Below are 23,292 nucleotides of genomic sequence, written 5' to 3' on the forward strand. Positions count from 1 at the left end.
TATACAGTCTTTTTACTGGGAGTGGATGAAGGGTTTAGCTGTATGCTGGAATCCACACAGCATCATATGTGGAAGAAGGCAGAACAGTAAAAACGGAGCCGCCAGTCGCAGGCGGTGGTTGTACAGGCTATACGGGACCGCTATCTCCCAGACTGCACCGCATATGGGTATTACAGCAGCCACCATACAGCCGCAGGGAATAAGAGCCCAGGGCTCAGTAAGAAAGGGCCACCGGTCGCACGCGGCAATTGCATAGACTGTACGGGACCGCTAACACCCACACTGCTCCACATATGGGTATCACAGCAGCCACCATACAGCCGCAGAATGAGAGTGCACCCCACCAAGTGCTACACCATTCCTGCCACTCTGAAGTCCGTTTATACAAAAACTCAGTTTCCCGCCAATATACTCAGCAGTATGCAGCTAAATGCACAATGTCTCGAAACAGCACATCCTCACTCAAAACGAGGCCACGGGCAAGATCTAGCAAGTTGTCAATAGCAGAGCTTGCTGCTGTTGCTCGTGCCGAAGCCGAAGCAGCCAAAGCGAGATCCTCCTTCGCCGAACGAGAGATGCATCTAAAGCTGAGACAAGCAGAGCACGAAGCAGTGAAGGTACGTCTGCAGGCAGAGCAAGAGACGGAAACCGCACGCTTGCAGGCAGATTGCCGGAAACTGCATGCCTGAAAGCCGAAACTGCTCATTTGCAGGCAGTGAGAGAGGTGGAAACTGCATGTCTGCAGGCAATGCAAGAAGGTGAAGCTGCACGTTTGCAGGCAGAGCAAGAGGCGGAGAGTGCGCGCCTGCGAGCGTCTCTAGAAAGACTTGCGGCAGACAAACAGACAGCAGCTGCAATAGCTAAGGCAGAGTATTTGGAAGCTTTGAAGGATCCTGATTATGAGAGATGCAGCAACATTCTCGGATCAGATCTAGAGCATCAAGATCCAGTGCAGCGCATCGCAGAGTACGTCCATCAACATCCCGGCGTGGATGACAGCCCTGACGCACCACATCGATTGGCCTATGCCGATTGCCAGCAATCTAACCCCGAACTTCACTACTATAGACAAGGAGACATCCAGCACAGAGATGTCGATCACAGCTACTGTTCCACTGAGCAGAAGGTACAGCTCCCATCCCGTCTTAAAGAGTCACCTTCTTCACCAAGAAGGTACTGCAAAGACTATCCGAAGTCAGAAGCGTCTTACAGGTATGGTGATACACCACACACTAGACGTGACTATAACACACTGACTCATGCCAGCACTGACCGAGCTACCATGGACTTTGTAACCAGTTCTCAGCCAGGAAAGAACTTTGCAAAGGGACTTGTAAAGTTCACTGATAAACCTGAGAACTATAGGTCATGGCGAGCCTCGTTCCGGAATGCAATTCATGGTCTGGACCTTTCTTGTAAAGTGGCTCAGAAGTGAGTCAGTCGTGCATGCCAAAAGACTAAGAGACATTAATATAAAGCATCCACGCACAGGTCTACGTAAAGTGTGGAAAGACTTGATGAATGCTATGGGACAGTAGAAGTCATAGAGAATGCTTTATATAAAAGAATTAATGATTTCCCTAAGATAGGACCTAAAGGTTATCAAAAGCTTAGAGAATTGAGTGATTTATTGATAGAGTTACAGGTTGCCCAGGAGGAAGGAGACTTGCCCAGATTGGCATTCTTAGACACCGCTATGGGTGTCAATCCGATGATACGAAAAGTTCTTACAACCTACAAGAAAAGTGGGTTACATATGGTTCACGGTATAAACAAAATCAATGTACCATTCCCTCCGTTCACTGTTTTTCATAGATTTTGTCACCCAACAAGCTAGGATTAGAAATGACCCTAGTTTTGATTTCACTCTGTCATGTTCCACTGCCCCTGGTGTCAAACCCAGTAGGACACCCATGGCAGTCCACAAAACTAACATTGCCTCCACAGGCCCTCCTCACAATGTGAATAAACCCCCTCCAGATGAGAACAAGCCTCAGGATGTCAGTAAACAGTGTCCTCTACACAAGAAACCACATCCTCTACTAAAATGCAGAGCCCTGAGGGAGAAGTCTTTGGAGGATCGCAAAGGTTTCCTCAAGGAGAACAACATCTGCATCAAATGTTGTGCCACAACCTCTCACCTCTCCAGGAACTGTGAAGCTAGCGTGAAATGTGCAGAACGCAACAGCACGGATCACAATACAACCTTCCACCCTGGATCACCTCCACAAGTGTAGTTGCAAGCAGAGGAGCACAAATTCAAATTCAAAGTAGCTTTATTGGCAGGACTAAATACTCATTAGTTTTGCCAACGCAAGTGTACAAAAGGGAATAGGGATAGGGACTGTAGGGATGTTGGGTAGGGGCTGTAGGAAAGGTGGATGGGGGCAGATCCAAGATGGGGCTATAGAAGTCCATGGCATAGGGAATGTGGCTGGGGGGAAGGGGGAAGATCCAGGATGGGGCTATAGAAGTCCATGGCATAGGAAAGATGGATGGGGGGATGGAGCAGATCCAGGGTGGGGGCCATAGAAGTCCATGGCATATCATAGTTCTCTTTCTCGCAGTCTATGACATTCGCTCACATATTGCGCTGCTATCTCCACTGCTCTCTCTTCTTCCCCCAGCAGGTTATATGTTTTCTCTTCCTCCTTCATGGTGATGAAATCCGGGAAGAGATGTGAGAGTCTCCTGAAGTGAGTTTCCCTCACTGCTGAGTATTTGGAGCAGTGTAGCAGGAAGTGGGTCTCATCCTCCAGGGCCTCCTGGTCACAGTGTTGGCTCTGTCTTTCCTCCCCGGGCTTGTAGCTCTGCCTGTGTCAGCCGGATTCGATGGCCAGACTATGGGCACTGAGTCTATATCGGCTCAGGATCTTGCGGTCTCTGGGGTCTGGGAGTTTCTCCAGATATGGGGCCAGCCTATAGTCTCTCTGTAGACTCCGGTACATGGTCAGTTTCTGTGAGCTGATGATGTCATTCTTCCAGTCACTTACATACCTCTCCTGGCCTTCATCTACCATCTTCCTGATTCTGGCTTTTGTCAGGTTGTTGTGATTGGTGTTCTGGTCAGGTTGGGTTTGGGTGGGCTGTTCCCAGGGTCCTGGTTTTTCTCTTTCACCTACATGTGTCAGAGCTTTATGGTGATGGGAGCTTGGATTGCTCCTATGTAGATGAGCCCGGAATGACAGTGCCCTCTTTAGAACCATGGAAAGCAGAAGGACACTGATGAAGACACCCCTGAAGTCAGCTCTAAATGTACAGAGATCTGTAAGGGACTCACAGGAGGAAGGTCCTGTTCAAAAACCTGCCTTGTCTGAGTCTATCCTGCAGGCCGCAAGGACAAAGCCCTCAAGATATATGCAATCCTGGATGACCAAAGTAACAGGTCCCTAGCCAGGTCCATCTTCTTTGAAAACTTCAGCATTGCAGGCCCTGGTTCTCCCTACACCCTGAGGACGTGTTCAGGTACCATTGTAATGGCTGTGACGAACAGCCCACCGCCGTTCGTCTACTTACGGGCGACACTAACGGGGGTCCCGCTGCCACCAAAACGAGACGGACAGCGGACCCTGTGTCACCACTATGTCACAATCCCACCACTGACACGGGTGTATCAGCGGACGGAGGGACGTGACACAATGCCGGCACACAGCTATCACAGGCACCGTTGGGGCTTATCTTAGTTATCCCACCACCGGCACCATGTGACAAAAATATCCAGCAAGCTAATCTCGCTCTACAATTTGCCGCAGGGGTAGTTTAATTTGGATGCCCCACCACTGCTATCAATCTTCCAAGTACTGCGGGGATTTATGTATATCCCACTTTCTCAGTTCCACTTTGGAACTCGCAGCTCTCCGGCGCCCCCCTTACCCTCAGGTCAGTCAGGGAACTGCACCTAGGATAATTAGTCGCCGGACGGGCTGCCTGTTGTGAACCGGCAATTAGGCTTCTGCAGTAAGGGAATTATCAATGCTGTGGCTGAAGACCCTTATTCAGCAATATAAGACCCTTCTGTACTGCCAGCAAGCCGTAATAGCTGTACACAACGCGCTGCCACCAGTCACGGTTACTTAATTCACAGTGTTAAATTAAGAGGGTCCATGGCAAACCCTTTGAATTAGTAGCGATTATCTAACAAAGGCGTATAGTTCGATTCTTAGAGCATGGAGACAGATCTAAATAATTTCATTTATTTTCCGAAAGAGGACAGTGATTACAGATAAAAGTTGCTATAAAATTGAGACATAAAATATGTACAGTACAGGTATAAAATAAAAGTGGAGAAAACAAAGAGATTACACTCACAGTTCCATATTGTTCCTTAGGCAGACCATGTTGCTTTAAGGTGGGTGGAGGCGGAGCTGCACTTCTCCGCTCATCTGAGTTCTTGTCAGCACGGACTCTGCAGCTGTTCTGAGCTGGTTCTGCCAGGGAATGCCTTATAGACTTTCCTATGTGACATCACAGAGAGGTGCATTCTGGGTTGATCCCACCCCTCTTATCCAAGTTATGTTTTGGCTACAAAACTTACACTCACTGGCCACTTTATTAGGTACACCATGCTAGTAAGGGGTTGGACCCCCTTTTGCCTTCAGAACTGCCTCAATTCTTCGTGGCAGAGATTCAACAAGGTGCTGGAAGCATTCCTCAGAGATTTTGGACCATATTGACATGATGGCATCACACAGTTGGCGCAGATTTGTCGGCTGCACATCCCTGATGCGAATCTCCCGTTCCACCACATCCCAAAGATGCTCTATTGGATTGAGATCTGGTGACTGAGGAGGCCATTTGAGTACAGTAAACTCATTGTCATGTTCAAGAAACCAATCTGAGATGATTCGAGCTTTATGACATGGCGCATTATCCTGCTGAAAGTAGCCATCAGATGTTGGGTACATTGTGGTCATAAAGGGATGGACATGGTCAGCAACAATACTCAGGTAGGCTGTGGCGTTGCAACGATGCTCAATTGGTACCAAGGGGCCCAAAGAGTGCCCAGAAAATATTCCCCACACCATGACACCACCACCACCAGCCTGAACCGTTGATACAAGGCAGGATGGATCCATGCTTTCATGTTGTTTACGCCAAATTCTGACCCTACCATCCGAATGTCGCAGCAGAAATCGAGACTCATCAGACCAGGCAACGTTTTTCCAATCTTCTACTGTCCAATTTCGATGAGCTTGTGCAAATTGTAGCCTCAGTTTCCTGTTCTTAGCTGAGAGGAGTGGTACCCAGTGTGGTCTTCTGCTGCTGTAGCCCATCTGCCTCAAAGTTCGACGCACTGTGCGTTCAGAGATGCTCTTCTGCCTACCTTGGTTGTAACGGGTGGCAATTTGAGTCACTGTTGCCTTTCTATCAGCTCGAACCAGTCTGCCCATTCTCCTCTGACCTCTGGCATCAACATGGCATTTCCGGCCACAGAACTGCCGCTCACTGGATTTTTTTTCTTTTTCGGACCATTCTCTGTAAACCCTAGAGATGGTTGTGCGTGAAAATCCCAGTAGATCAGCAGTTTCTGAAATTCTCAGACCAGCCCTTCTGGCACCAACAATCCTGCCACGTTCAAAGGCACTCAAATCACCTTTCTTCCCCATACTGATGCTCGGTTTGAACTGCAGGAGATTGTCTTGACCATGTCTACATGCCTAAATGCACTGAGTTGCCGCCATGTGATTGGCTGATTAGAAATTAAGTCTTAACACACAGTTGGACAGGTGTACCTAATAAAGTGGCCAGTGAGTGTAGATTAGCTATAACTTTATGGGAGAAGCTGGTATGGACTCATCAGTGGTTTCATGTTTCCCAGCGTAATGAGCCCATCAAGAAAACATCAAACATCTATGCGATATGACCGTCCATTTGGGCGCAAATCCTATCTCATGTTCTGGACAGGGTAGAACTTCGAAACATACGCGGTCTCGAAGCTGGGACCGCTCAGGTTACAAAAATATGATTTTCATATCTCTAGGGTATTTGGTTCTTATGGTATAGTCTCTCATAGTTTTATTCGTTTCAAACAAAGAAGTTTTTCCCGCTCTGAAGAGGAGAGAAGGCAAATGGTGTGAGGAAGATGGTCTAGCTAATTAACATTCCTGCTCTTCCAGAGGAAGTGGCAGGGTTGATAAAACCTGGGGGGGAAGGAATTCCTACTACTGACAGTTTACAATGTCCTAGGATGGAGGATTTGTTAGCACATTGCAACAGAAAACATATCTTGCAGACATTGTACATCACACCTCCCCCTTAAGAGGGCGCTAAGGAGGCATTACCTCTCGGTAATCGGCCATGCCCACTTCAGCGGGTTCGCCCCGGCGGGACAACCCATCGGCATTGCCGTTTTCACTGCCCTTCCTGTGTTTTACAGTGAAGTCATACTGCTGAAGGGCAAGGCTCCAGCGGAGCAATCTTCCATTGGTTCCCGACACTGTGTGCAACCAGCTCAGAGGGTTGTGGTCAGTTACCACCGTGAAGGCGCGCCCGTACAGGTAGGGCTGCAAACGTTGCAGTGCCCACACCATGGCCAGACACTCCTTCTCGATGGTCGAGTATGCCACTTCCCTCGGCAAAAGTTTCCGGCTTAGGTACAGCACGGGGTGTTCTTGGTCTCCCGAGTCGACCTGGCTAAGCACAGCACCGAGGCCAAACTCGCTGGCGTCGGTCTGTACCAGAAACGGGCGACTGCTGTCGACTGCTCTCAACACTGGAGAGTTGCACAGGGCTGCTTTCAAAGCTTGGAAAGCCGCCTCGCAGTCATCTGTCCAGTTGACTGTTTGGGGTAGCCTCTGCTTGGTGAGGTCAGTCAAGGGTTTGGCAAGGGCGCTATAGTCCTGTACGAACCGCCTATAGTACCCTGCAGTGCCCAAGAAGGACTTCACCTGTTTCTTGGTCCTGGGGGTGGGCCAGGACACGATTGCGTCCACTTTTTCTGGCTCCGGGCTCATGGAACCCCCGCCTACCCGGTGCCCCAGGTAGTGGACCTTGTGCATGCCTATCTGGCACTTCCCCGGCTTGATGGTCAGGCCTGCCTTGTGAAGACGCTTGAGCACCTCCTGGAGGTGCTGAAGGTGTTCCTCCCAGGTGGAACTGAAGACGGCAATATCGTCTAAGTACGCCACTGCATACTCCTCCAGTCCCCGAAGCAGGTGGTTGACCATCCGCTGGAAAGTGGCAGGGGCATTCTTCATGCCGAAGGGCATGACCGTGGACTCGTACAGTCCAAAGGGGGTGATAAAGGCGGATTTCTCCTGCGCCTCAGGGCTCAGGGGAATCTGCCAGTATCCCCGACTCAAATCCATGATGGATATGTAGTTGGCGTTTGTCAACCGCTCGAGCAGATCCTCGATGCGCGGCATCGGGTGGGCATCAGAGGTTGTGATGGCGTTGAGCCCCCTGTAGTCCACGCAGAACCGGGTGGTTCGATCCTTTTTAGGCACGAGGACTACAGGTGAAGCCCACGCGCTTTGTGACCGTCGAATCACCCCCAGCCTTAACATCTCATCGATCTCTTGGCGCATGACTTGTTGCACCGTCTCAGAGATCCGATAGGGTGTTCGCCGTAATGGGGCGTGATTCCCGGTGTCCACCTCATGAACCGCTAACTCCGTCCTCCCAGGACGGTTGGTGAACACGGGCCGGAAGAGTTCCAGGGTGGCCATCAACTGCAACCGCTGGGACACGGTGAGCGAACCACTTATCTCCATGTCCTCAATGGACCCATTGGCCTTGGCCTGGGCCAGCATGTCCAGGAGGGAATCTTCCTCCCCATCCTCTGGCAGATTGCAGACCGGTAGGACGCAAGCTTCACGTTCGTAGTGCGCCTTCAGCATGTTGACGTGAAAGGCCTTGCGCCTACCCCGAGCATGGTCAAGCGTGACCACGTAGGTGACCGGGTTGAGCTGTTGGTGGACGACGTACGGGCCTTCCCAGGCTGCCTGAAGCTTATCCGTTGGTACAGGGACCAGCGCCCACACCTTTTGACCCACCTGGTATGTCCGCTCCCGGGCGTTCTGGTCATACCAGTGCTTCTGGTCAGCCTGAGCCTGCGTCATGTTGTCATGCACCAACTGCGTCAAGGTCTGCATCTTGTCACGGAAGCGCATGACATAATCCACGATGGACACTTCTGTGGGGTTTGGCTCATCTTCCCAGGATTCTCTTATCAACCCAAGGGGTCCCCGGACTCGCCTGCCATACAGGAGCTCGAAGGGGGAGAACCCGGTCGAGGCCTGCGGAACTTCTCTGTAAGCGAACAGCAGGTGTGGGAGGTACCGCTCCCAGTCGCGCCCTTGGGTCTCAACCAGTATGCGGAGCATCTGTTTGAGGGTACCGTTGAAGCGTTCACACAAACCATTAGTCTGTGGGTGATACGGACTCGATACCAGCTGCGTCACCTGCATTTTCTCACAGAGAGCCTCCATTAGGCGAGACATGAATTGGGGCCCTTGATCGGTAAGCATCTCCCTGGGAAATCCTACTCTTGAAAAGATGGTCACCAGTGCGTCAGCCACCTTATCTGCCCTGGTTGAAGACAGAGCTACTGCCTCCGGGTACCGGGTAGCGTAGTCTACCACGGTGAGAATGTATCGCTTTCCGGAGCTGCTGGGGACGGACAGCGGCCCTACAATGTCCACCGCGATTCTCTGGAAAGGCTCCTCTATCACCGGCAAAGGAATAAGGGGAGCCTTAAGAGCAGGCCCCGCCTTACCCACTTTTTGACAGGTGGCACAGGAGCGGCAGTAGTGTGTTACATCTGTCCCCATCTTGGGCCAATAAAAGTGTTGAGACAGCCGTGCCTTTGTTTTGCTGATCCCCAAGTGTCCAGCGAGTGGAATCTCATGGGCAATCCGCAACAACTCAGTTCTGAACTGATAGGGGACGACCAGCTGTCTTTCCCTCAACCACTCCTTTTTAGGATCTCCGGGTACTGTCTCCCGGTACAACCTTCCTCGTTCCCAGAACACCCTCTCCTTATCAGACTTGGAGGTGGGCGTCTCGGCGAGACCTCTCAATTTCTCCAGGCTGGCATCTGAGTGCAGAGCAGCCTGGAACTCCATGCTGGAGGCTGCCAGAAGTGACGTCAGGGTCCCCTCTTTACTGGGACCCTCTGGAACCGGCTCTGGGTTCACCTCTGGTTCAGTCTCTCCTGTAGCAGCAGAGGGTCCAGAAGACAATGCGTTACCTGCGATCTGGGCACTCTGACTGCGTGTGACAGCTGCTATGTATGCTGTCTCCCTGGGGATTTCTTCAGACCCACCAGCTGGTGCTGCCCTGGGCTCTACCTCCCCATCCACCCCCAACACTTCAGGAGCAGTGCTACTTATGGGCCAGTTACCTTCCTCGGTGGCACTGGTCAGCTGCATGGCATTACCTTCCTCATGGTCCCCATGCACCTCCCCATTTCCTTGAGCACCGTTGCTTACTCCTGCCAGGGGTTCCTCAGCCGTCTCACTCCGCAGAGTGATGGGGCTGAGCACTTCGGTACCTGTGGACACATCTACCGCTTCAAAGAAAGGGTTAACGGGTTCAGTCGGCACAGATACATCAACATCATCATCATCCTTCCTAGGAGAAGAATGGTTATCAGTTTGCTTTGGTACATTCACATCAGCATCAGCATCGTACCTGGGGAAAGAATGGTTGTTAGTTGCATCATTACTCATCAAGGCATTAGCAGGTAACACATTCAGTTTCCCGTCATCATCATCATCATCAGGGTTAACGTTACCCTTATTATCAGTTTGGGGAAGGGTGTCAGGGACGTAGTATGCAACCATCCGCCCCAAGTCAGTCCCCAATAAAACATCAGTGGGCAGGTTTTCAGACACTCCCACCTCCCTCAACCCGCTCCCGGCACCCCAGTCAAGAAAAACTCGTGCCACTGGCAAGGGACAATGGGTGCCTCCAATCCCGGTGACAGTCAGGGTTTTCCCCTCAACAAACTCTTCAGGGGCCGCCAGTCCAGGACGGATGAGGGTTCGTTCAGCCCCGGTGTCCTTGAGGCCTGTAGCAAGACGGGCCCCCACCTGAACAGGTTGAACGTTGTCGTCAGCCCTCCCAACCACACCTCCCACCAAAAGAACAGAGGCGTTGGGCCCGGGGGCCTTGGCTGGGGGGTTCTTCGGCCTATTCGGACAGGTGTAAAAGAAGTGACCAGGCCGCTGGCAGTGGTGACACAGGCGACTGTCAGTAGCCGGCCTGCTGTTGGCAACAGGGACTGGGCCTCCGGAGGGACGGCTAGCTGGGGCATTGGGGTTGGTTGCTGGCTTACCCCCTTTCCAGTTGGTGGCGACTGGCCTCCGCGTCTCGGGCTTCCGGTTGGCCTCGTGGTTGTCGGCGATCTGCGCCGCTTTGTCCGCGTTCGTTGGTTCGCGGTCCAGGATGAACTGTCAGACCTCAGCTGGGCAGAGATGCAGGAACTGGTCTTTGATCATCAGGTCCCGTAGCTGCTCAAAGGTTTCAACGGACAGTCCATGGATCCACTGGTCAAAGTGGGTCCTGAGTCCTTGCACCACATCACTGTAGCTATCATGTGGGCCACGTTGGAGGTGCCGGAACTTCTTTCGGTATACCTCAGGTGTCAGCCGGTATTTGGCGATCAGCGCCTGCTTTATGGCGACATAGTCATCATCGGCTTCTGGCAGAAGAGAAGCAAATGCCTCCAGGGCTTTGCCTTTTAGCCCTGGGGTCAAGTACCTTGCCCATTGGTCTCTGGGCAGCTGGTACTGTCTGCAGGCTTTCTCAAAGGCTCGCAGAAACGTGTCCAAGTCCCCATCCTTTTCCATCACGGGAAAATGCTCTGGCCGGGGTTTAGGAGTCTGGATGCTGCTGGGCTCACCGCTTCGGGCTGTGGGGGCATTCCCACCCCGCTGGAGTACCTCCAGTTCATGGGCCCTCTGCTCCTGGCGCTCGGCTCTCTCAGCCTCTGCTCGGCGCTCAGCTCTCTCAGCCTGGGCTTGACGCTCGGCCCTCTCAGCCTCAGCTTGGCGCTCACGTTCGGCTTGGGCCTCCTGCCGATATTGCTGGATCAGCCTCACCCGCCCATCACTGTCTTCGGCGGGGAGTTCGTCCAAGGCCATTTGCAGATAGGGGTCCACCCCGTTCTGGCTGAATGTGGGGCCAGCGCTCAGGAGTGGAGCCTCTGCTGCAGCCCCATTGCCACTTGGGCCAACTTCTGCGCTCGCTGGATTCTGGTCGTTGTCCAGCTGCACTAGAGCCGCGATCATTTGAGCTCTGTTTTTGTTCGTGGCGTCAAGGCCTTGGTACGTGCATAACCCAGCAAGAACTTCCTTTGTCTGCCGGTTGTACCAAGGTTCTCCTTTTGCCGCCATGGTTGCCAAATAAAAGATAGAAAAAGAAAAACGAAGAAACGGGAGGGGGATACTTGCAAGTACACACTAATGTCTCAGGACTAGTAACCACTGAGTCTGTTCTCCAAAACCTATGATGCAGGATTCCCGCAGGAACCATGCAGGTTTTTAGTGAGAGGAATGATTGCTCAAACCAAATCACTAATGCTCTAGGATTATCCCACCGCTGCCACCAATATGTGACGAACAGCCCACTGCCGTTCGTCTACTTACGGGCGACACTAACGGGGGTCCCGCTGCCACCAAAACGAGACGGACAGCGGACCCTGTGTCACCACTATGTCACAATCCCACCACTGACACTGGTGTATCAGCGGACGGAGGGACGTGACACAATGCCGGCACACAGATTTCACAGGCACCGTTGGGGCTTATCTTAGTTATCCCACCACCGGCACCATGTGACAAAAATATCCAGCAAGCTAATCTCGCTCTACAATTTGCCGCAGGGGTAGTTTAATTTGGATGCCCCACCACTGCTATCAATCTTCCAAGTACTGCGGGGATTTATGTATATCCCACTTTCTCAGTTCCACTTTGGAACTCGCAGCTCTCCGGCGCCCCCCTTACCGTCAGGTCAGTCAGGGAACTGCACCTAGGATAATTAGTCGCCGGACGGGCTGCCTGTTGTGAACCGGCAATTAGGCTTCTGCAGTAAGGGAATTATCAATGCTGTGGCTGAAGACCCTTATTCAGCAATATAAGACCCTTCTGTACTGCCAGCAAGCCGTAATAGCCGTACACAACGCGCTGCCACCAGTCACGGTTACTTAATTCACAGTGTTAAATTAAGAGGGTCCGTGGCAAACCCTTTGAATTAGTAGCGATTATCTAACAAAGGCGTATAGTTCGATTCTTAGAGCATGGAGACAGATCTAAATAATTTCATTTATTTTCCGAAAGAGGACAGTGATTACAGATAAAAGTTGCTATAAAATTGAGACATAAAATATGTACAGTACAGGTATAAAATAAAAGTGGAGAAAACAAAGAGATTACACTCACAGTTCCATATTGTTCCTTAGGCAGACCATGTGGCTTTAAGGTGGGTGGAGGCGGAGCTGCACTTCTCCGCTCATCTGAGTTCTTGTCAGCACAGACTCTGCAGCTGTTCTGAGCTGGTTCTGCCAGGGAATGCCTTATAGACTTTCCTATGTGACATCACAGAGAGGTGCATTCTGGGTTGATCCCACCCCTCTTATCCAAGTTATGTTTTGGCTACAAAACTTAGATTAGCTATAACTTTATGGGAGAAGCTGGTATGGACTCATCAGTGGTTTCATGTTTCCCAGCGTAATGAGCCCATCAAGAAAACATCAAACATCTATGCGATATGACCGTCCATTTGGGCGCAAATCCTATCTCATGTTCTGGACAGGGTAGAACTTCGAAACATACGCGGTCTCGAAGCTGGGACCGCTCAGGTTACAAAAATATGATTTTCATATCTCTAGGGTATTTGGTTCTTATGGTATAGTCTCTCATAGTTTTATTCGTTTCAAACAAAGAAGTTTTTCCCGCTCTGAAGAGGAGAGAAGGCAAATGGTGTGAGGAAGATGGTCTAGCTAATTAACATTCCTGCTCTTCCAGAGGAAGTGGCAGGGTTGATAAAACCTGGGGGGGAAGGAATTCCTACTACTGACAGTTTACAATGTCCTAGGATGGAGGATTTGTTAGCACATTGCAACAGAAAACATATCTTGCAGACATTGTACATCACAATGGCGGGGAGGAAAGTAACCGGATACAAGGAGTCCATAGATGGCCAAACCTGCCTATTGCTACCCACAATCCTGGAGTGTAACCAGATTCCTGACAACAGGTCAGAGATACCTTCACCGGAGGTGGCGACACATCACCCCAATTTGAAGTGTATAGCCCACCTGGTACCTGAGTCGGATCCAGAAGCCCCAATAGTTCTATTCCTGGGAAGAGATATACTAGTCCACAAGACTAGAGAATGTATAAACGGCTCCAGGAAAGCTCTGTATGCACAGAAGTTTGACCTTGGATGGGTAATTATAGGAGACGTTTGTCTAGGAGCACACAAGCCGGCCTCAGTCAAGCTTATCAGCACATTAGAAAAGGGACGTACGTCTCTCTTCCAACCACATCACAATAGTCTGCTGGTAAAGAAATTGCCAAAGAGCACTCCCCTACCTTGCCCTTTTTCAGTACCTACCAATGAAGACCACGCCTGTGAAGGTGAACAAGACCACATGGGATGTACAGTCTTCCACAGGACAAAGGAAGATGACAAGGTAGTAATTTCTATAGAAGATAGGATGTTCTTGGACATCATGGATAGACAAATAGTCAAAGACAAATCGAACAGTTGGGTCGCACCTTTACCATTTCAACCTCAGAGAAGGCGCCTACCCAATAACAGGGAACTGGTCTACAGCCGATTCATCTCCCTCAGGCACAAGCTTTCGAAGTCACCTGAGTCGAAGGAACACTTTTTTACCTTCATGGGGAAGATATTCCAGAATAACCACGCAGAGATTGCACCTGCACTTTGACCCTCAGAGGAGTGTTGGTACCTGCCCATCTTCGGAATATACCATTGTAGAGTTAAGCAGGTTCTTAGAATGCAGTGACGAGACACGAGACAGAGTGTGATTTGTGAAATCAACGTTTATAAATTGGAGCCACTGGGGCTATGCTGAGCAAACAAAGGGGATAAAAATCTGTCTACGCAGGGACTCAACAACATTAACAAGACTTTTCTTATCGCAAAGGCGACTAATCCGGCTAGGCCGGGTGTCATAGGCCAAGTACGGCCAAAACTATGGGTCCTTATTTCCTATAGTCAACTTATCCTTCCAGGCGTCTTTTCAGGATCACAGACGTGGCCGCGTAGGGATTGCTGATGCGACTGCTCTGGCGCCCTGATATCCAGGGATGATTGGACCCGACAGGCCCTGAAGGATCCTTGCCGTGGGGGCACTATGGGCCCTGGAGAAACCTTGACGCTGGGGGTGCAGTAGGCCCAGAAAGAGCTGTGTTGTTGGGGCGCAACAGGCCCTGAGGGATCTGTGCTGTTGGGGTGCAACAGGCCCTGAAGGATCTGTGCCGGTGGGGCTCAACAGGCTCTGAAGGATCTGTGCCGGTGGGGCTCAACAGGCCCTGAAGGATCTGTGCCGGTGGGGCTCAACAGACCCTGAAGGATTTGTGCCGCTGGGGCTCAACAGGCCCTGAAGGATCTGTACCGGTGGGGCTCAACAGGCCCTGAAGGATCTGTGCCGCTCCCGCCCCCGGAACGCCGCTATGACGCAGTACCTCAGGTGACGGATGGCCGGTCTCTCCCAGGGTCTCTCTGCAGATGGGACGCAGGCCTCTGCTGACGCCTATGGCAAGATGGCGTCCACTGAAGTTGGTTGTGGAAGGCAGCAGCCATGGGCGGAGACAGGGAGGCAGTGTCCAGGTCTCTGTAGCGTGTGGAAACACAGCGGCAGCAGTCGCTGGGGGTCGCAGACCAGCCGCGAGGGAGCGCGGAACAGCGGGCATGGCTGTGGCTGTACGTGGACGGCGGGCGGCTCCCGGTAGGGGACGGGCACACGTAGATTGTCTGTGAGTAAGACGCTTACCCCTCACAGACTCCTGATCATTTCTTAACTCCTCCACGCCCGTTACACCGTCCCTCTCCTCTTCTGTCAGCCTCTCTGCTAACTGACTCCCGAGCGCGCCCCCTGCTCCTTTTATCCTTGCCCTGCCCCCAGTTGCCCAGACAACTTCAGTAGTCTCCTTCCCTTCGTTGCCCCCCCCGGGGTTGTTCCTTCAGGAACCCTGATGGTGGTCCCCTTGGTTCCGGCCCAGTCGCTCTTTGGGAGTCCTCCTCCCCACACCATCCTAAAAAGCCAGGTCAAATAAGAATGGTATTCGACTCAAACGCCAAATGCGAAGATGTTTCATTGAATGATGTCCTATTGTCAGGTTCAGACCTCAACAACAGACTTCTGGAAGTCAGATTGCAAAAATGTAGAAAGAATGGCACTCACCGGGTAAAGTAGTCAAGGCTTTATTGTAAAAGCATGTTAATGGGAGAACGGGTGCTGAAAGGAAGTAACAACGATCGTTTTGCGTGGAGAAGGCGCTTCCACGGGTCACATGGTCACGGGTCACATTCTTAGACCCTAGTCCAGAGCCTCTCACCTTGCCAAATCAGATCTCATACTTTGCACTGACGAGAGCCAACAGCTCGAAACACCGTGTCTGCAAATTGAGATTCTGATTTGGCTTGTATCCTAAGTCATACTACAAGACTCGTTAAAGGGTTGATTGTGACTTGTAGGATCGCTACTACCAATAGGTGGCGCTGTAGAGTAAAAGTCCTCTTTCTTTCTGAAGAGGCAATTTGCATACGGGTCACATGGTGAGCTGAAACCGGCGGAAGAAGAAATACCCACAAACAGGAGCAAAAACACCTCCCACCAGTGCCGCTCACCTGCTAAGAAATCAACAAAATTATACAAAAAACCATACACATGTGAAAATCAAAAAATTAAAACATACACATAATACTTTAAATAATACTTGCTTGTTTTTCATGAATGTGCACCTAATGGTTAACAGTTAATTGCCTGCTGCGTCTCTCTCACACATACTAAGTACGGTTCAGAGGTGTGGATCTATGTGATGGTGCCCGCCATCTACCCTTGGATTTTGCAAGACTTCTGGAAGTACTAGTCTCTTTCCGCAGAGATACGGTAGCATTTATGGCTGACATACAACAAATGTTCCACTGTTTTCTTGTCAAAGAGGAACACAAATACAAATCGCTGCTTCTATCAAGTGGATTCTGGTGCTAGCTAGCCATTATGCAGCCACCGTGCAGTGTCTTATGAGAGAGGTATATGGTGCAATGTATTTTCCAACTAGTTGTAATGCTCTTTGCACTGCATGTAGATAGATGCATTTCTGTTTAGGGTAGTGCAATGCTGGCAGCCTAAGTTGCTTTAGATATCCCTCTTAACTACATTATGTGTTGTATTGCGCAACCTTTGCAATACTCCTGTTACTGATGTAATAGCATTCTGTATCATGCTGTTGTCTCTGTTATCTGCCACTACTGATACACTGTTTATTTCTTTGTAGTTTTTACTCGTTATTATCCACCATTGTTGTTCAGTGTACCAAGTTCACATCATCATCTCAATAAACATAGACTTAAGTACCCATACAGTCTTTTTTAGGCTGGAGTCACACTAACCTGCGCAAAATACGGTCAGTATTTTACATGCGTAATACGGATGACAGACCCCTAAACAGTGCTCCGTATGTCATCCGTAATCAAGGTGTGGTCGCGTATTTTGCGCATGTCAGCATCCGTATGTAATCCGTATGGCATCCGTATGGTGAGATTTTCTTGCAGGCTTGCAAAATGGACATATAATGGAGCCCTATGACAGTTTTAATAAAGAAATGAAAGAATAGATATATACACATAGAATGCATATATATATATATATATATATATATATTCGTATTCTATGTGTCTATATCTATTCTTTCATTTCTTTATTAAACCTGTCAGTGTGAGTTTACTGTATAGCGCACTGAATTGCCGGCTTTGCTAAAAGACACCGGGTGCGTATTTCTCGCAACTCACATGTGTGGTCCGTGTGTAATCCGTATTTTTTGTGCACCCATAGACTTGCATTGGCGTACTACGGGCGTAGTACGCTGACAATCGCAGCATGCTGCGAGTGGCACGGAGCGTAGGATACTGAGGAGAAATATACGGCTGGTGCGAGGGACCCCATAGAGAATCATTGGTCCGTGTCTAATGCGGGCTTTTTGCACCTCTCACTCTCCCGTATTCCTCGCCAGTGTGACCCCGGCCTTACTGGGAGTGGATGAAGGGTTTAGCAGTATGTTGGAATCCACATAGCATCATACATGGAAGAAGGCAGAACAGAGACAAAGTGCAAAATAGAGCACAATATTAAAAGGAATGCCCAAATTGTGCTCTCCTGGTTGGGTGTGTGCACAGAACCACTGATAACGCAGCTGCAGATCCATGAGGAGATGAAAGCATAAAAGGAAAAAGAAAATGGGTTGTTCTGTGCTACTGTGAAAGAATGAAGGACGCCAATCCAATAGTACCTCTTTTATTCATCTATGTGTTTCAAAGTATACATCTTGTTATCGTGGGTGTCCTGATTAAGAAGTTGCATACTTGAAATCAACCTTGCTACCCCCCAAATGTTATTTCTGTGATGGTAGATAAGCTATTGTGAACACTTGAGAAAAATAAAATATCAATTTTTATTTAAACAAACAAAATAAATAAAAAATAACAGAGGTGCCTCAAATGTGAGGGACCGACTGACAAATAGGACAATATAAGGCCAGACCATAAATATAAGCACAATAATAGCTCAAACGTGGTATATGGAAAAAAGTAATTTTCCACATTAGTTCACAGTCATGTTCTCAAAATAAATAAGATGGCATGTAAAGGATGCCTTCAAAAGGAAGTGGGTAGTAACAAAATTAATCTATCCCACTATGATGTCCATATTGGGGCAGAAACTATAAAAGGTGCAAGTGCATTTGACGTTAACTAAGATATTCCTCAAATAAAGGGTCAGTGCATACAGAGAAATAGCTTGTTAAACAAGATAATACAGGTGAGAGATTTTACCTGTTATATTAGCTAGTGCAGGGCAATGGCCAGGGCTGTCAGACATTCCTTTACCCCGACGCGCGTTTCAAATTCACTTCTTCAGGGGGTGTGAAGAAGTGTTCAAAAACTCATCAAAAGCTCATTGTGGGAAACACAACCTTATTGGAGAGAACCTCTTGCATCATAGTGTGCCCTCTTGGAGTCGGCTTATGTTGGAAACTTCAGGTACAGTCTCGGGCTTCTAACACCAAGAGTATATAGGCTCAGGCTCACACCCAACTCCTCATCCATGCCAAAATCTTTCCCCTTATTTGGACACACATCAGACCTTCATGGTGTCATGTTAGTCTCTGTGTCACAGATTCATGTCATTCCCTAATACACATCCTATTACAGCAGTGGAAACAACATTGCAGCATGGCTAATACTCTAAGGTGCCCTCTCACTCATCTCAGGCTACATTCCCAAAATGAGTGTTTGGTGAGTATTTGCGTGTTTGTTAACCAATTTACCCTCAAGGGTGGTTTGCAAGTTAATGACAAGGCCAAATTTTACAATTCTGACCACTGTCCCTTTATGTGGTAATAACTCTGGAACGCTTCCGTGGATCCCGGTGATTCTGACACTGTTTTCTCGTGACATATTGTACTTCATGTTAGTGGTAAAATTTCAGTGATATAACATGTGTTTATTTGTGAATTTTCCAACTTTGAATTTTCATGCCCTTAAATCACAGAGATATGGCACACAAAATACTTAATAAGTAAAATTTCCCCCATGTTTACTTTACATCAGGACAATTTTAGAGCCAAAAATGTTTCTTTTGTTAGGAAGTTATAAGGGTTAAAAGTTGACCAGCGATTTCTCATTTTTACAACACCATTTTTTTTTAGGGACCACATAACATTTGATGTCATTTGAAGTCACTTTGTGGGGTCTATATTATAGAAAATACCCCAAAGTGACACCATTCTAAAAACTGCACCCCTCAAGGTGCTCAAAACCACAAGTTTATTAACCCTTCAAGTGCTTCACAGGAATTTTTTGAATGTTTAAAAAAAAAATGAACATTTAATTTTTTTCACAAAAAAATTATTTCAGGTCCAATTTTTTTATTTTACCAAGGGTAACAGGAGAAATTGGACCAAAAACATTATTGAGTATGCTGATACCTGATATGTGGGGGGGGGACTACTGTTTTGGCGCATGGTAGATCTTGGAAGGGAAGGAGCGCAGTTTGACTTTTTCAAAGCAAAATTGGCTGGAATTGAGATCGGATGCCATGTCGCATTTGGAGAGCCCCTGATGTGCCTAAACAGTGGAAACCCCCCACAAGTGTCCCCATTATGGAAACTAGACCCCCCCAAGGAACTTACCTAGATGTGTGGTGAGAACTTTGAGCCCCAAAGGGCTTCACAGAAGTTTATAACGTACAGCCTTAAAATTAAAAATCATATTTTTCCACAAAAATGATCTTTTCACCCCCAATTTTTATTTTCCCAAGGAAAACAGGACCCCAAACATTATTGTGCAATTTGTCCTGAGTACGCTGATACCCCATATGTGGGGGTAATTCACTGTTTGGGCACATGGCAGAACTTGGAAGGGAATCAGCGCCATTTGACTTTTTCAACGCAGAATTGGCTGGACGCCATGTCGCAATTGGAGAGCCCCTGATGTGCCTAAACAGTGGAAACCCCCCACAAATGACTCCATTTTGGAAACTAGACCCCCCAAGGAACTTATCTAGATGTGTGGTGAGAACTTTGAACCCCCAAGTGCTTCACAGAAATTTATTACAGCCGAAAAATTAAAAAAATCATATTTTTTCCATAAAAAATGATCTTTTCACCCCCAATTTTTATTTTCCCAAGGGAAACAGGACAGCAAAAGTTATTGTGCAATTTGTCCTGAGTACGATGATGCCCCATAAGTGGGGGTAAACCACTGTTTGGCGCATGGCAGAGCTCGGAAGAGAAAGAGTGACGTTTGACTTTTTCAATGCAAAATTTGCTGGAATTGAGATCGGACACCATGTTGCATTTGGAGAGCCCCTGATGTGCCTGAACAGTAGAAACCCCCCATAATTTGACCCCATTTTGTAAACTAAACCCCCCCAAAGAACTTATCTAGCTGTGTGGTGAGCACTTTGATCACCAAAGTACTTCACAGAAGTTTATAATGCACGGGCGTGAAGATAAAAAATATTATATTTTTTACACAAACATGATCTTTTAGTCCCCAATTTTTTTTTATTGTCCCAAGGGTAACAGGAGAAATTGGACCCAAAAAGTTGTTTTCCAATTTGTCCTGAGTAAGCTGATACCCCATATGTGGGAGAAAACTACTGTATGGGCACATGTTGGGGCTCGGAAGGGAAGAAGTTACATTTTGGAATGCAGACTTTGATGGAATGGTCTGCGGTTGTCATGTCGCGTTTGGAGAGCCCCTGATGTGCCTAAACTGTGGAAACTCCCCACAAGTGACCCCATTTCGGAAACTAGACCCCCCCAAGGAACTTATCTAGATGTGTGGTGAGCACTTTGAACCCCCAAGTGCTTCACAAAAGTTTATAACGTAGAGCCATAAAAATAAAAAACATATTTTTTTCCACAAACATGATCTTTTAGTCCTCAATTTTTTTTTATTTTTCCAAGGGTACAGGAGAAATTGGACCCCAAAACTTGTTGTGCAATTTGTCCTGAGTAGGCTGATACCCCATATGTGGGGGTAAATCACTGTTTGGGCGCATGGCAGAGCTTGGAAAGGAAGGAGCACCGTTTGACTTTTTCAACGCAGAATTGGCTGGAATTAAGATCAGACTCCATGTCTTGTTTGGAGAGCACCTGATGTGCCTGAACAGTGGAAACCTCCCAATTCTAACTCTAACCCTAACCCCAACACACCCCTAACCCTAATCCCAACCCTAACCCTAGTCCTAACCCTAGCCCTAAATCTAACCCTAATGGGAAAATGGAAATAAATACATTTTTTATTTTAGTATTTTTCCCTAACTAAGGGGGTGATAACGGGGGGGTTTGATTTACTATTTATAGTGGGTTTTTATGTTTGGCAGCTGTCACACGCTAAAAAACGCTTTTTATTGCAAAAAGTAGTTTTTGCATCACCACATTTTGAGAGCTATAATTTTTTCCATATTTTGACCCACAGAGTCATGTGAGATCTCATTTTTTGCAGGACGAGTTGATGTTTCTTTTGGCATCATTGTCGAGCACATGACATTTTTTGATTGCTTTTAATTCTGATTTTTGGGATGCAAAAAAACACCCAAAAACCATCAAATCATGGATTTCTTTTTTTTTTTTTGGGGGGGGGGGGGGGTCGTTTACACCATTCTGTGTGTGGTAAAATTGATAAAGCTGTTTTATTCTTTGGGTCAGTACAATGATAGCGATACCACATCTATATTTTTTTTATGTTTTGGCACTTTTATACAATAAAAACAACTTTATATAAAAAATAATTATTTTTGCATCGCTTTATTCTGCGAGCTATAACTTTTTAATTTTTTTTCGCTGATGACGCTGTATGGTGGCTCGTTTTTTGCCGGACAAGATGGCGTTTTCAGCGGTATCATGGTTATTTATATCCGTCTTTTTGATCGCTTGTTATTGCACTTTTTGTTTGCCGGTATGATGTTTTTTGCCTTGTCTTTTTTTTTTAAGGGGTTCATTAAATGGGTTAACTAGTGGGACAGTTTTATAGGGCGGGTAGTTACAGACGCGGCAATACTAAATATGTGTACTTTTATTGTTTTTTTATTTACAAAAAAAGAATTTATTAGGGAATTTTTTAAAAAAATGTTTGCACTTTTTTTTTACTTTATTACATTGTTTTCAGGGTGTGACATTACTATATAAAGTCAGATCGGTGATCTGACACTTTGCACTGCACAGAGAGCAGACTCTGAGAAGCCACCTCCCTGCAGGACCCAGAATGCCCCCATGGCAGGGAGGAGGCCCTCGGAACAACGCGAGCACATTGCGTTGTTCCGAGGGTCTCAGGGAAGCACGCAGGGAGCCCCCTCCCTGCGTGATGCTTCCCTATGCCCCTGGAACACTGCGATCATGTTTGACTGCAATGTGCCGGGAGTTAATGTGCCAGGAGCGATCTGTGACCGCTCCTAGCACATAGTGCTGGGTGCCAGCTGTGATAATCTATCTTACTTACTGGGTTGAGAAATGCTGCAAAAAAACTGTAAGGCCGGCTTCACATTTGCGTTAAAGGCTGCAACGTCGGTCTGCGCATGGGCGCCGCTAAGCCCCGCCCCTGCCACGCCTCTGTCGGTAACTCCACCTCCGGACGCATGACGCTGCATGCGTCATGCGTCCCCTATCTTTTTCACTGAGGATGCAGGCCATGCGCAGTATGCGTTTTGGCGGCGCCTGCGTCCTTTTGACGGTGCGCCGACCAGCGCCAAACGCAACCTGTTGCAATTTGGTTGCGCTCGGCGCACCGTCAAAAGGACGCAGGCGCCGCCAAACGCATACTGCGCACAGCCTGCGTCCTCAGTGATAAAGATAGGGGACGCATGAGGAGGAGCTACCGGTGGAGGTTCGGCAGGGGGCGGAGCTTAGCGGCGGCCGTGCGCAGGCCGACGCTGCGGCCTTTAGCACAAATGTGAAGCCGGCCTAACTTCAAAAACCTTATCATGGGAATCTACCTGAATAGCAATTAAGGCTATGTTCCCAAGATGAGTTTTTGGCGAGTTTAATTTTTTTTAGAAATGCAATGTGTGCAACATCAAAAACTCACCAAAGCTCATTGTGGGAAGGTAGCTTTTTAGGCTTAGGGTGTGTTCACACGCTGCGGATCCGCAAGCCATTTAATGTACAGTATAATATTAATCAATGGGTTTTAGAATCCGCAGTGCACATGCTGCAGATTTTTCCGTGCGGATTTGCTGCGGTTTTAAATCCGCAGCATGTCAATTCTTTGTGCGGATTCCACAGTGATTTGACACCTGTTCCATTGTCCAGGTGTCAAACCGCAGGGGAAAACCGATGGCAAATCCGCAGGAAAACCGCAGGTCACTTTACCTGTGGTTTTACCTGCAAATCCGCACGGAAAAATTTGCAGGGCACTCTGCACTGTGTGCACTCACCCTTACAAATACTGATGCAAAATAATGACCAAATACTGAACACGTGAATGTGGCCTAAAGGACAAATCCCACACAAAAAATGACAACTCATAAGTATAAAATATGCCAACATATTGACGTTTTTCAAAACAAATGGTTTCTGTGCCTTATATCAATAA

At 48.2% G+C, this 23,292-nt stretch overlaps 1 protein-coding gene across 2 annotated transcripts in view; it reads right to left on the reverse strand.

The window, feature by feature from the left end:
* The window catches only part of POU2F3 (POU class 2 homeobox 3), a 297,141-nt gene that overhangs the window by 226,666 nt on the left and 47,183 nt on the right, over nt 1-23,292 (reverse strand). The window lies entirely within an intron of this gene.

This window comes from Dendrobates tinctorius, unplaced genomic scaffold, assembly GCF_039654945.1.
Source record: "Dendrobates tinctorius isolate UK_male_01 unplaced genomic scaffold, ASM3965494v1 ptg000303l, whole genome shotgun sequence".
Taxonomy (NCBI): Eukaryota; Metazoa; Chordata; class Amphibia; order Anura; family Dendrobatidae; genus Dendrobates; species Dendrobates tinctorius.